Source organism: Vulpes lagopus, chromosome 7 (genome assembly GCF_018345385.1).
Source record: "Vulpes lagopus strain Blue_001 chromosome 7, ASM1834538v1, whole genome shotgun sequence".
Lineage (NCBI taxonomy): Eukaryota > Metazoa > Chordata > Mammalia > Carnivora > Canidae > Vulpes > Vulpes lagopus.
The window spans coordinates 111,568,270-111,581,154 of record NC_054830.1 but is presented as its reverse complement, the minus strand read 5'-3'; the positions used below and the strand labels follow the sequence as shown (position 1 = coordinate 111,581,154).

Below are 12,885 nucleotides of genomic sequence, written 5' to 3'. Positions count from 1 at the left end.
CACTTCAGGGTCTAGATCCCAAAGGACTGGGGTTAAAGGTCATACTGATGGAAACAAGTATTTCATTAGATAAAGAGGGACGAAGGCAAGTTTTGTCTACAAATTATGTTTGTGAAAGAAAAGAAGGAAACTGAAAAGTCAGCATTAGGCAAACACCATGGTAAAACGTATTTCAGGCAAGGGGCACCTGGCTGGCTCAGTTGGTTAAGCATCACGATCCCGGGGTCCTAGGACTGAGCTCTGCATTGGGTTCCCTCTGTTTGCGCACACACTCTCTATCTCAAATAAATAAATAATATTTTTAAAAATAATAATAATAAGCCAATGTCAATTTTTCTGTCTTTGGTAATTGCTCTATGACTAGGTGAGATCTTATCATTAGAGGAGACTGGCTATGGGGAAATAAGGACATTCTCTCTATTTTTGCAATTTTTCTACACATCTAAAACTAGTTCAAAATAAAAAGTTCTTCTGAAAAAGAACAAAGTGCACATCAAGTCATGTAATTCCTCTGCTCAAAACCTCTAGTGGCCCTCTGGTTTACTCATCTGAAAGCCCATCCTCACAATGGCATGCCAGGCTTTTGGATAACCCCGTCCCACCATACCGGCTTCCCTGCTAATCCTCAGTACACTGGGAGATCTCCTGCTGCAGAGACTCCTCACTTGCTCTTCAGCATGGACACCTCTTCCCTGTGATCTGCATTCTCAGTCCCTCAGGTACTTTAGGTCTCTGCTCAAGTAACACCTCAGGGAGAACTTTCCTCACCATCCCATATAGAAGAGCATAAAATATCTCCTCTGCCTGTCCTCTGCATTTTTTCTTTTTCATTGCACTTGTTGCCACATGACATACTATCTATGTATCTGTCTCCACCTACTAGAATGGATCTCTAAGAAGGTGAGGTCTGTGCTGTTTTGTTTAATGCCTGGCATATAGTAAGCATACAATAAACATTTACTTAATGAATTTATAGTTGTTGTGTGAAGTTTCTGTAATTATTTTAAAATATGTCTCCCATACGAGGCTGAATACTTAAAGCAAAGATTTCACTTTTAAAGATTTTACTTATTTATATGTCTATTTGAGAGAGAGAAAGAGAGAGAGAGAGAGAGAGCATGAGCAGAGGGAGGTGGGAAAGAGGGGAGAGACAGAGGGAGAAGCAGGCTCCCCACTGAGCAGGGAGCCTGATGCGAGGCTCAATTCCAGGACTCTGGGATCATGACCTGAGCGGAAGGCAGATGCTTAACTGATTGAGCCACCCAGGTGCCCCAAGATTTCACTTTTAGCTCAGGGAGAAAGTACTTATCATTGCAGTGATGATTATCTCTGGGTGCTGGCATTACAGGGTATTTTTCTTTCTTTGCATATCTACACTTCACACAGTAACATTTTTGTGTAATTATTTAAAGTGCAGAATACTTACATGGGAAATATTCTAAGTGAAAAAGGTGGTGAAAATTACATTATGTACTGTCCCATGTTTGTAACAAAATATGAATGTGCATGAGAAAAGGACTTTTACTACATACTAAGGTCTCTTTGTGCCAGGGGTACAAAGATTATTGTTTGCTTCTCATGGCTGATCCCTTCCACAAATTCTGCACAATGTTGAAAACATGTATTCCAAGTCAAGTCAGTGAATAGATGTGTAATTTCCCACCTGGTAAAATTTTTTAAAGGTTTATTAAACCCATGAAAAAGGGAGAAAAAGACAAGAGCAAGAGAATTTTGTTTTTTGTGTTTTTTTAAAGATTTATTTATTTATTTATTTATTTATTTATTTATTTATTTATCATAGACACACACATTGAGAGAGAGAGAAAGAGAGAGAGAGGCAGAGACACAGGCAGAGGGAGAAACAGGCTCCATGCCGGGAGCCCAATGCGGGACTTGATTCCGAATTCCAGGATTGAGCCCTGGGCCAAAGGCAGGCACCAAACCACTGAGCCACCCAGGGATCCCCCGAGCAAGAGCATTTTAAAAGGTGGAAAGCAGAATGACAACAGGCTGACAGTCTGGCTAAACTAAGAAAAGGAAATCCTTTTTTTTTTTTTTTTTTTTAAGAAAAGGAAATCCTAAACCAGCTGCAGATTGTTGAGGCCTATACTGATGGAGAGATGCCCCCACATGTTCAGGCAATGGCAGAAGACCAAGCACCTCTGGATGAGGAATGCTGAAAATAGGTTGAAACTTGATTTAAAAAGCAGTTCGGGGATGCCTGGGTGGCTCAGCGTTTGGGTGTCTGCCTTTGACTCAGGGCATGATCCTGGTCCATGAATCGAGTCCCACATCGGGCTCCCTGCATGGAGCCTGCTTCTTCCTCTGCCTGTGTCTCTGCCTCTCTCTCTCTCTCTCATGAACAAACAACAAACAAATAAAATCTTTAAAAAATAAATAAATAAAAATTTTTAAAAAAGCAGTTTGATCCCCATTTCCATTCCTCAAAGTTGAAGGCCTCCACTCCAGCAGAAGACAGAAGTATTTTTTCTCTGAAGAGGGCATCTGGCTGCTTACTTGTGCTGAAATTAGGGCACTAAGTGAATAATTAGCAGATGCTGAGGTCCCCCATGCCCCACCTGCCCCTGGCTGCCAAAATGCTGTTAGCCCAGCCTGGAGACAGGGAGATTCTTCTTTGGGGAATCTGCCAACCTGTCAAAAAATGGCCCAATGAAGCTGGCATGGAAGGTCCCCCGGATAAACACAAGCCAGTTGCTCTATGGTGAACTCCCCCCACCTCTATACACATTCTCCCTCCCTCTCTGTCTCTGTCTTTCTCTCTCTCTGTCTCTGTCTCTCTCTCTCTCTGTTGGCTTCAATCTGCTCTTAGTACCTCTGACTCTTAAATATGAGCACAGAATTTAGGATCACCTGATCCAAGGAAATACATGAAAGAACATGAAAGAAAAAAGAAAACATGAAAGAAAAAAGATCAAATTAAATTAAAAAGAAAAAACATGAAGGAAATAGACTTCCTATGAAGAGAGAAACTTAAAAAAAAAGAAAAAAACTATCAGTAAAATTCACAGATTGCTAAGACATCCCATCAATGAAACAAGAACACAGTGCTATTAGACACACAGAGACACATTCCAAAAAGAGCACAATACCTTGGGATGGGAGATCCCATCTTATAGAAATATCCCAGAGGAGAGAACATTTTTAGATGGAACATACGGGGAAAAAAGAAAATAAGAGCACACTAGGAGATATGTAATTTAAAAAAAAAAAAAGTAGTTCCAATAAGAGGGAAGAGAAGAAATGCAGAGAAAAAAAGTCATAAAAATTATTTTCAAAAATATTCCAAGAAATGTGTGAATAGAGAAAGATCTTAATAAAGATAGCTGAGAAAAAGCAAGATGCAAAAGGTGTAGGGGATGCTATGTCATATGCAGGAAGGAGAGCAAAATCAAACTGCATGCTCATAGTTTCTGATATTTACATAAATCCAGAAAGGATACACCAGAAAACTAATAAAACCAATTATTTGTGAGGGGGGTTGAGGCATTCCACTGAATTTTTTTCATTTATACAGTTTTGATTTTTGAGCCATGTGATTAGAACTTCAAAATCAGAAGTAAAAATAAAATTACTCTGCAGGAACCAGTGGTAAGGTAGGGAAACTCGAACTCTCAATGAGGAACTGCTGGAGGCTCATCACTGTCAAGCCTGAGAGATCAAAATCCAAGAAGCTCCGTCATCAGGGGGCTTCATACTTTTCTGAGTTTTGTCTCCAGAAGCTCACTATTTCCTCTTAGTGGAATATAAGAGAACAACCATCTTGTGCTTCCAGCAGGGGTAAGGGAAATGTAACATCCTGAAATACGCCAGAGCCTTCTATTTCTTCTTTACAAGGTCTGCCCTCAGGAGAAACTATTTAATCAAAGCCCAACCTGCTGCAGTTTTATCAGAGTGTAACTGACTTGGGAAAAGAGAAATACCCAGCTCCAAGCGGCTCTAGCCTTCCAAGTGGAAGAAGGAAAAAAACCTAATTCCAGGCCATTCTAGCCATCCTGTCCCACATAAGATGCATGGGGACCGAGAAGCATGTGTGAAGTTCACAGGCTGACTATGAGTAGTAAGTCCTGCTCCTTGTAGGCCTATTGAATACTTCCCTCCTTGACACACCTTTCCACCATGTTACTAACGGGCAATTTACAGTAGTTCTTTTTACCTAGTACGTATGCCTGGCTATCAAGAAAAAAATGACAAGACAACCTAAAAAGCCAAAACCACAGTTGGAAGAGACAGAGCAAGCCTGGAAACCAGACTCAGATATGGCCATGACATTGAGACTATCAGACTAGGAGTTCAAAACAACTTCAATTAAGATGCTAAGGGTTCCCAATGCCTGGGTGGCTCAGCAGTTGAGTGTCTGTCTCAGGCTCAGGGCGTGATCCTGGAACTGGAGATCGACTCCCACATCGGGCTCCTCCCAGGGAGCCTGCTTCTCATCCTTGCACAGGGGCCATGCTAATCTTCTCTGTATCGTTCCAATTTTAGTATATGTGCTGCCGAAGCGAACACAGGAGCCTGCTTCTCCCTCTGTGTCTCTGCCTCTCTTTGTCTGTCATGAATAAATAAAATCTTAAAAAAAAACCAGATGCTGCGGGTTCTGACAGACAAAGGAGACATCTTGCAGTAATGGGTAAACAGAGAGATGGAGACTCTAAGAATGAACAATAAAAGAAATGTTAGAGCTCAAAAAAAGTGTAGTAAAAAAAAAAAAATCTTTGACAGGCTTACTGATAGACTGCACACAGCAAAGGAAAAGAACCTCTGAGCATGAGGATTTTTCAACAGAAACCACCACAACTGAAAAGCAATGATAATAAAAGTCTGGGTGGAGAAAAAAAAATGAAAATATCCAGAACTGTGGAACAACTACCATTATGCATAAGCATAATCAAAATTCCAGAAGGACAAAAAGCAGAAGAGAAGAAACATTTGAAAAAAAAATGACTGAGAAACTCTCCAAATTAATGTCATACCAAACCATAGATCCAGGAAGCTCAGAGACCACTGAGCATGAAAAATGCCCCCACCCTAATACACACAGACATACTATTTTCAAACTACAGAAAAAAATTATGAAAAAATCCTAACAGACCTCAGAAGGAAAAAAAAAAAAACAACCTTACCTATAGAAGAGCAAAGAATTATACCTACTTTTCTTTAAAAACCAGGCAGGCAAAAAAGAAAGCAAAGTGAAATATTTTACATTTTGAGAGAAAAAAAACTCCCATAAACCTAAAATTCTATACCCTGTAAAATTATCCTTCATAACTGAAGGAGAAATAAAGATTTTCTCAAGCAGACAAAATTTAGTAGACCTGCCATGCAAAAAAATGCTAATTAAAAAAAAAAAAAAAGAAATTCTTTAGAGAAGAAAAATGACAAAACTCAGATCTACACTAAGAAAGGAAGAACTTGGGTAGCCCTGGTGGTGCAGTGGTTTAGTGCTGCCTGCAGCCCAGGGTGTGATCCCATGTCAGGCTCTCTGCATGGAGCCTGCTTCTCCCTCTGCCTGTGTCTCTGCCTCTCTCTCTGTGTCTCTATGAATAAATAAATAAAATCTTTAAAAAAAAAAAAAAAAAAGGAAGAACTCTGGAGAAGGAATAGTGAAGGCAAAATAAAAACATTTATTTTTCTTATTCTTAATCTAACATAACAATCTGTTTAAAGCAATAGCAACCATATATTTGATTACTTATATTTATATGTAAATATATATAAATATACATGTACATACATAAGCATACTTACATACAAGTTAAATGAATACCAACAAGACAAGAGATGGAAAGGGGGAATCAGGATTATTTTGTTATTATAAGGTATTCACCTTACCCTTGAAGCAGTAGAGTGTCATTTAAAAATGTACTTGGGGGATCCCTGGGTGGCGCAGCGGTTTGGCGCCTGCCTTTGGCCCAGGGCGCTATCCTGGAGACCCGGGATCGAATCCCACGTCAGGCTCCCGGTGCATAGAGCCTGCTTCTCCCTCTGCCTGTGTCTCTGCCTCTCTCTCTCTCTCTCTCTCTGTATGACTATCATAAATAAATAATAATTTTAAAAAATGTACTTGGATTAGTTGTAAACATACATTGCCAACTACAGAGCAATCACTAAAAAGAGTTAAAAAGAAGTATAACTAATATACTAAGAAAGGAGAGAAAAATGAATAATATAAAATGCTCAGTTAAAACCAAAGGCAGACAAAGGGTAGTTGACAACAATAAAAACAAAGGAGGGGCACCTGAGTGGGTCAGTTGGTTAAGCGTCTGCCTTCAGTTCAGGTCATGATCCCAGTGTCCTGGAATCGAGCCCCACATCAGGTTTCCTGATCCGCATAGAATCTGGTTCTCCCTCTGGCCCCTTGTGCTCTCTCACTTTCTCTCTCAAATAAATAAATAACATCTTTAAATATATGCATATTGAAAAAACAAAAACAAAGAACAGGGGCACCTGGATAGCTCAGTTAAGTGTTCAACTCTTGATTTCAGTTCAGGACATGATCTCAGGGTTGTGGGATCAAACCCCACATCCTGCTCTACACTCAGTGGGGAGTCTGCTGGAGATTCTCTCCCTCTCCCTCTGCCCTTCCCCCCACTCATGCTCCTCTGCTCTCTAACATAAATAATTAATTAATTTTTAAAAGACAAAGAACAACAAATAGGGAACAATAGCAATTATGGTAGATATGAATTTAGTTACATCAATAATAACTTGGATCACAAATGGCCTTAATGCACCAATTATTTACAGACTGTGAGAGTGAGTCAAGAAACAAGGCCCAATTATAAATTGATTTTAAATATAAAGACAATTCTAGAATAAAAGTTAATATATAGAAGATGTACCATGATAACACTAATTTTAAAAAGAGTAGCTATACTAATATTAATAATGTAATAATTTCACAGAGCAGATTCCAGACGAAGGAAAGTCATCAGGAATATAAAAGGGCATTACATAATGATAAAGGAGGCAATTCTTCAAGAAAATATAACAATCCTTAATATGTATGCCTCTAATAACAGAGTTCCAACATACATGAGGCAAAAACTAATAAGATTACACAGTAATAGATGAATCCAGTATTATAGCTGAAGACTTCAACACCTCTCTGTTAGAAATGGATAAATCTAGCAAGCAGAAGATGAGTAACGATACAGTTGAATTCAAGAGCACCACCAATCAACTCGACCCAAAAGACATTCATAGACCATTTCATCCAGCAACAGGATACACATTCTTCTCAAACTCACACAAAAAGTTCACTAAGATAGAGCACCATTTTGAGCCATGAAACACACCTTTAAAAATTTATAAGAATAAAGCTCTTCCTCAACTTAAAATGTTATGTCCTGGTTAGTTGAAAATATTCTATGTCAAAAATGCACTTAATACACCTAACTTACTGAACATCATAGCTTAGCATTGCCTACTCTAACTGTATTCAAAATACTTATATTAGTCTACATTTGGGCAAAATTATCTAACACAAAGCCTATTTTACAATGAATGGTTAAACATATCATGTAATTTATTACATACTATCCTTTTTTTAAAAAAAGATTTTATTTATTTATTCATGAGAAACAGAGAGGGGAAGAGGTAGAGGTACAGGCAGAGGGAGAAGCAGGCTCCATGCAAGGAGCCCGATGTGGCACTCGATCCCAGGTCTCCAGGATCATGCCCTGGGCGGAAGGTGGCGCTAAACCACAGAGCCACCCAGGTTGCCCAGATTCTATCTTTAAAATAAAAAACAGTATGGTTGTGTGAGTACAGAATGGTTTTAAGTATATCTGTCAATTACCCTTGTGATTGTGTGGTTGACTGTGAGATACAGCCATCATTGCTCAGCATCACAAGACAGCATCATATCACATATTGATAAGCTGAGAAAAGGTCAAAATTGAAATTTTGAAGTGTGGTTTCTACTGAACTTGTATCATTTTCACACCATCATAAAGTCAAAAAATCATAAGTTAAACCACTGTAAGCTGGACACCATCTATAGAAATCATACAATTGCCTACCTCATGGAATTAAATTAGAAATCAGTAACAGAAAGATAGCTGAAAAGTCCCAAGACATGGAGATTTAAAAAAAAAATCTAAATAACACATGAGTCAAAGAAGTAACCTCAAGGGAAATTAAATAATATTTTGAACTAAAATAAAAATACAACTTATCAAAATTTGTAGGATGTGGTGAAAGTAGTGTTTAAAGGGAAATTTTACAGCATTAAATGCATATATTAGAAAAGAAGAAAGATAAAAAGTCAAACATCCAAGTTTCTACTTTGGGAAACTAGAAAAAGAAGAGCAAATTAAATTCAAAGTAAGCGTAAGAAAAGAAATAATGAGAACTAGAGTAGAAATAAGTGAAATTAAAGATGGGAAAATCAATAGAGAAAATCAATAAAACCAAAACCTGTTTCTCTGAAAAGATCAATAAAGTCAATAATCATCTAGCCAGGCTAACTAAGAGAAAAAAGAGAGGACATTAATTAGCAATAACATAAGTGAAAGAAGGATATTACTACAGGCCCCGTGGATATTAAAAGGATAATAAAGCAATATAATGAACAATTCTTTGCCCATAAATTTAATGACCTAAATGAAATGGACCAATTTCTTCAAAGATAAATCTGCCAAAACTCACACAAGAAGAAGAAGAAAGGTGAATAGGTTATATCTATTAAAGAAACTTAGTGTGACACCTGGGTGGCTCAGCGGTTTAGCGTCTGCCTTCGGCTCAGAGCATGATCCTGGAATCCTGGGATCAAGTCCCACATCGGGCTCCTTGCATGGAGCCTGCTTCTCCCTCTGCCTGTGTCTCTCTCAGAATTCTTAGCTAATGAAATAAGACAAAAAAGAAATAAAAGGTATACAGATTAGGAAGGGAGAAGTAAAACTGTCTTTGTTCAAAGATGACATGATCATCTAAGAACAAAATCCAAAAGAATCAATTTTAAAAATCTGGAACTAAAAAGTGATTATAGTAGTGTTACAGGATACGAGGCTACACAAAAGCTGATCATTTTCCTGTATACTAGTAATAAACAAGGAGAATTTGAAATTCAAAACATAACACTATTTACATTAGCACCCCCCAAATGACATGTATATATATGTATGTAATCTAACAAATATGTGCAATATCTATATAAGGGAAACTATGAAATCCTTTTATTAAAAACTATTTATTTATTTATTTGTTTGTTTATTTATTTATTTATTTGACAGGGAGAGAGAGAGAGAGAGAGAACACAAGTAGGGGTAGCAGCAGGCAGAGGGAGACGGAGAAGTAGGCTACCCACTGAGCAGGAAGACTGATGTGAGGCTTGATGCCAGGACCCTGGGATCATGACCTGAGCTGAAGGCAGATGCTTAAACCACTGAGCCATGCAGGTGCCCCAAAACTACAAAATCCTGGTGAAAGAAATCAAAGAACTAAATAAATGGAGAGATAGTCTAAGTTTGTGGACAGGAAAACTCAATATTGTCAGGATATCAGTTCTTCTCCACTTAATTTATAGATTCAATGCAATCCCAATCAAAATCCAAACAAGTTATTTTGTAGATATCAAGAAAGTGATTCTGAAGTTTACATGGAGAGGCAAAAGACCTAGAATAAACAACACAATATTGAAGGAGAGGAACAAAGTTGGAGAACTGACACTCTCAAAACTTACTATTAAGCTATGGTAATCAGGACAGCATGGCATTGGGAAAAGACTAGACAAATAGGTCAAAGGAAGAGAATAAAGAGCCCAGAAACAGACCCCCATAAATAGAGTTAGCTGATCTTTGACAAAGGAGCAGAGGTAATTCACTGGAGCAAAGATAATCTTCAATGAATGGTACTAAAACTCGACATTCACATACAAAAAAAAAAATAGACATAGACCTTACACATCTCACAAAAATTAACTCAAAATGGATCCCAGTCCTAATATAAAACACAAACTATCAAACTTCTAGAAGATAATGGAAGAGATGATGTATATGACTTTGGGTTTGATGACTGTTTATGTATAACACCAGAACCAAAATCCATAAAAGAAAGAAATGAGAAGCTGGGGCACCTGGGTGGCTCAGTCGGTTAAGTGTCTGGTTCTTAATTTTGACTCAAGTCATGATCTCAGGATTGTGAGATGGAGCCCCACGTTGACTGACAGGAACTCTCATTTGTTGCTAGTGAGAATGCAAAATGGTACAGCCACTTTGGAAGACACTCAAAACTCAACATACTCCTACCATCTGATCCAGTAACCACATCTCCTTGGTATTTATGCAAAAGAAGAGAAAACTTATGCCCACACAAAAACCTGCACACAATGATTACAGTAGCCTTATTCATAATTGCCAAAACTTGGAAGCAACCAAGGTATCCTTCAGTAGGTGAATGGGTCAATGAACTTGGTACATCCAGATAACAGAATATTATTCAGCACTAAAAAGAAGTGAGTCATCAAGCCAAGAACAGACATGAAGGAACTTAAATACATATTACTGAATGTAAGAAGCCAATCTGAAAAGGCTAACCATTGTATGCTTCCAACTACATGACATTTTGGAAAGGCAAGACTATGGAAACAGTAAAAAGATGAGTGGTGCCAGGGGTTGGGAGGGAAGGAAGGATGGAAAGGTGGAGCACAGAGACTTTTGAAGGCAATGAAACTACTCCATATGATATTATAACAGTGGATACACGCCATTACACATTCATTAAAACTCAGGATGTACATCACCAAGAGTCAACCCTGAAGTAAACTATGGATTCTGGGTGATAATGATGTGTCATTGGAGACTTATCAGAAGTAACAAATGTACCACTTTGGTAGAGAATATGGTAAATTGGGGAGGCTGTGTATGTGAGGAGCCAGTATATGGTAACTCTGGGCTTTCTGCTCAATTTTGCTGTGAATCTAATAAAAATATTTTTTAAAGATTTTTTTTTTATTTATTTATTCACGAGAGACACACAGAGAGAGGCAGAGAGATAGAGGGAGAAGCAGGCTCCTCGCAGGGAGCCTGATGCGGAATTTGATCTCCAGACCAGGATCACGCCCTGAGCCAAAGGCACTCAACCTCTGAGCCACCTAGGCGTCCCTAAAAAAAAAAATTTTTTTTAAACAATGACTTTACATAAATATTTTAAAATAAAATAAGATAACAGAGGTTTTAATTTTTTCTCAGGAAAGAAAATTGCCCAAAACTTAATGACATGTTTTCAGTTTAAAAGGGCCCACTGTGCATCTGACATGATAGATGAAAACAAATGTACCCTGGGGCACCTGGGTGGCTCAGATGGTTAACTGTCTACCTTCAGCCCAGGTCGGGATCTCTGGGTCCTGGGATCAAGTTCTGCATCAGGCTCCCTGCTCAGTGGGCCATCCGCTTCTTCTCCCTCAGGCTCTCCCCCTGCTCATGCTCTGTCTTTCTCTCTGTATCTCTCTGTCTCAAATGAATAAATAAAATCTTAAAAAAAAAAAAAAAGACCCTGAAGTATATCACTGTAACATTTGGAGCGTGGGAGCCCAGAAAATGTCCTACAAATTTCCAGAGAGACAGTTAGAAAGATATGCATTCAAATGCTTGAGGATTTCTGAACATCAGTATTGGGAGACAGGATGCAAAAGCAAAGGCATTAAAACTTCTGAAAGAAAATTATTTCCTGCCTGAAATTCTGTGCTTGTTAGGATGTGTTTCCCCAAGAAAGAGGAAGACCTGGCATGCAAAGTCAGAGGGTTGCACAGGAGAGGGGTGAAGGGAAGTCCCAGGGCAGGGGTGACAGCAGACCTCAGGATGACAGCCTTCACAGATTGTCAGAGGGTGCTGTCCAGTCAGTCAGGGCAGGTCAGCAGGCTCCGGGCCGACTTTCTAGGGAAGATGAGATTGTGAGAATAACTCATTTACCCAAATATGCTGAGAAGAGAGTTATCTAAGTGGCCAGGAATTTAAGGTCAAATCACAGAGGAACAGAGAAAACGAAGCAAATAGAAAAATCTATTCTTGACTCCAGAGGAAAGAAGCTTTGAGGGGGAAATAAAAGTAATCGCGGTAAACTACTTGTTCCAGCTTTGGATATATTGGTATTATTATTTTTTAAAGATCGTATTTATTTATTCATGAGAGACAGAGAGAGAGAGAAGCAGAGACACAGGCAGAGGGAGAAGCAGGCTCCATGCAGGGAGCCCGACGTGGGACCCGGTCCCCTGTCTCCAGGATCACACCAGGAGCCAAAGGCAAGATGCCCAACGGTTGAGCCACCCAGGGATCCCTATATTGGTATTATCATGCAAATGGTGAACATGCCTTCTGACTGACCCAAATTGTGATCTGTACTAATGGGATGAGAAAAGGGGAAGGAAGCAAATGGAAGAACAACAGCAAAGAGGAAAGAGAATTAAACATTCATCGTAGACCACAGGAAATGCCTACACCTGAAAGATCAAATTTAGAAAGGAGGAGGTAAATACCAAAAGGAACAGTTCAAATCATGGTTGCTCTGGAGAAGAGGCTAATGGGGTAGGTAGGGGAGGGGGATGGCTGGCCTGTCAACAACTGGAGGCTCTGAGATTTTATCTAACTTGCATGGTAACAAGCTAACAAGTTCATGGGTGCTGGCAGAAGACACAAGGCCCTGAGGACAGAGACAGAAGCGCCCTTTTGCCCTCTGAACCCCACTTCTCTCAGCGTGGTGCCACGGAGGCCACGGCCCCTAGGACCAGGGGGCTGCACTGCGGAGACACAAGCCTGAGCTTAGGGGAGCCACGTCTCGGGAGGGCCAGCAGGTCCGCCTGCCATCTGAGGGTGAGGAAGGCGCCCTGTGTCCAGGGCTGTTTGTTGTACGAACATCTTTCAAGAGATG

At 39.4% G+C, this 12,885-nt stretch overlaps 1 non-coding gene across 1 annotated transcript; it reads right to left on the bottom strand.

Moving 5' to 3' along the window:
* Nucleotides 1-4,419: 4,419 nt before the first annotated feature.
* LOC121496326 lies at nt 4,420-4,527 on the bottom strand. Its single transcript, XR_005989158.1, has one exon. It is a non-coding gene; the product is annotated as a U6 spliceosomal RNA (small nuclear RNA).
* Nucleotides 4,528-12,885: the final 8,358 nt, after the last annotated feature.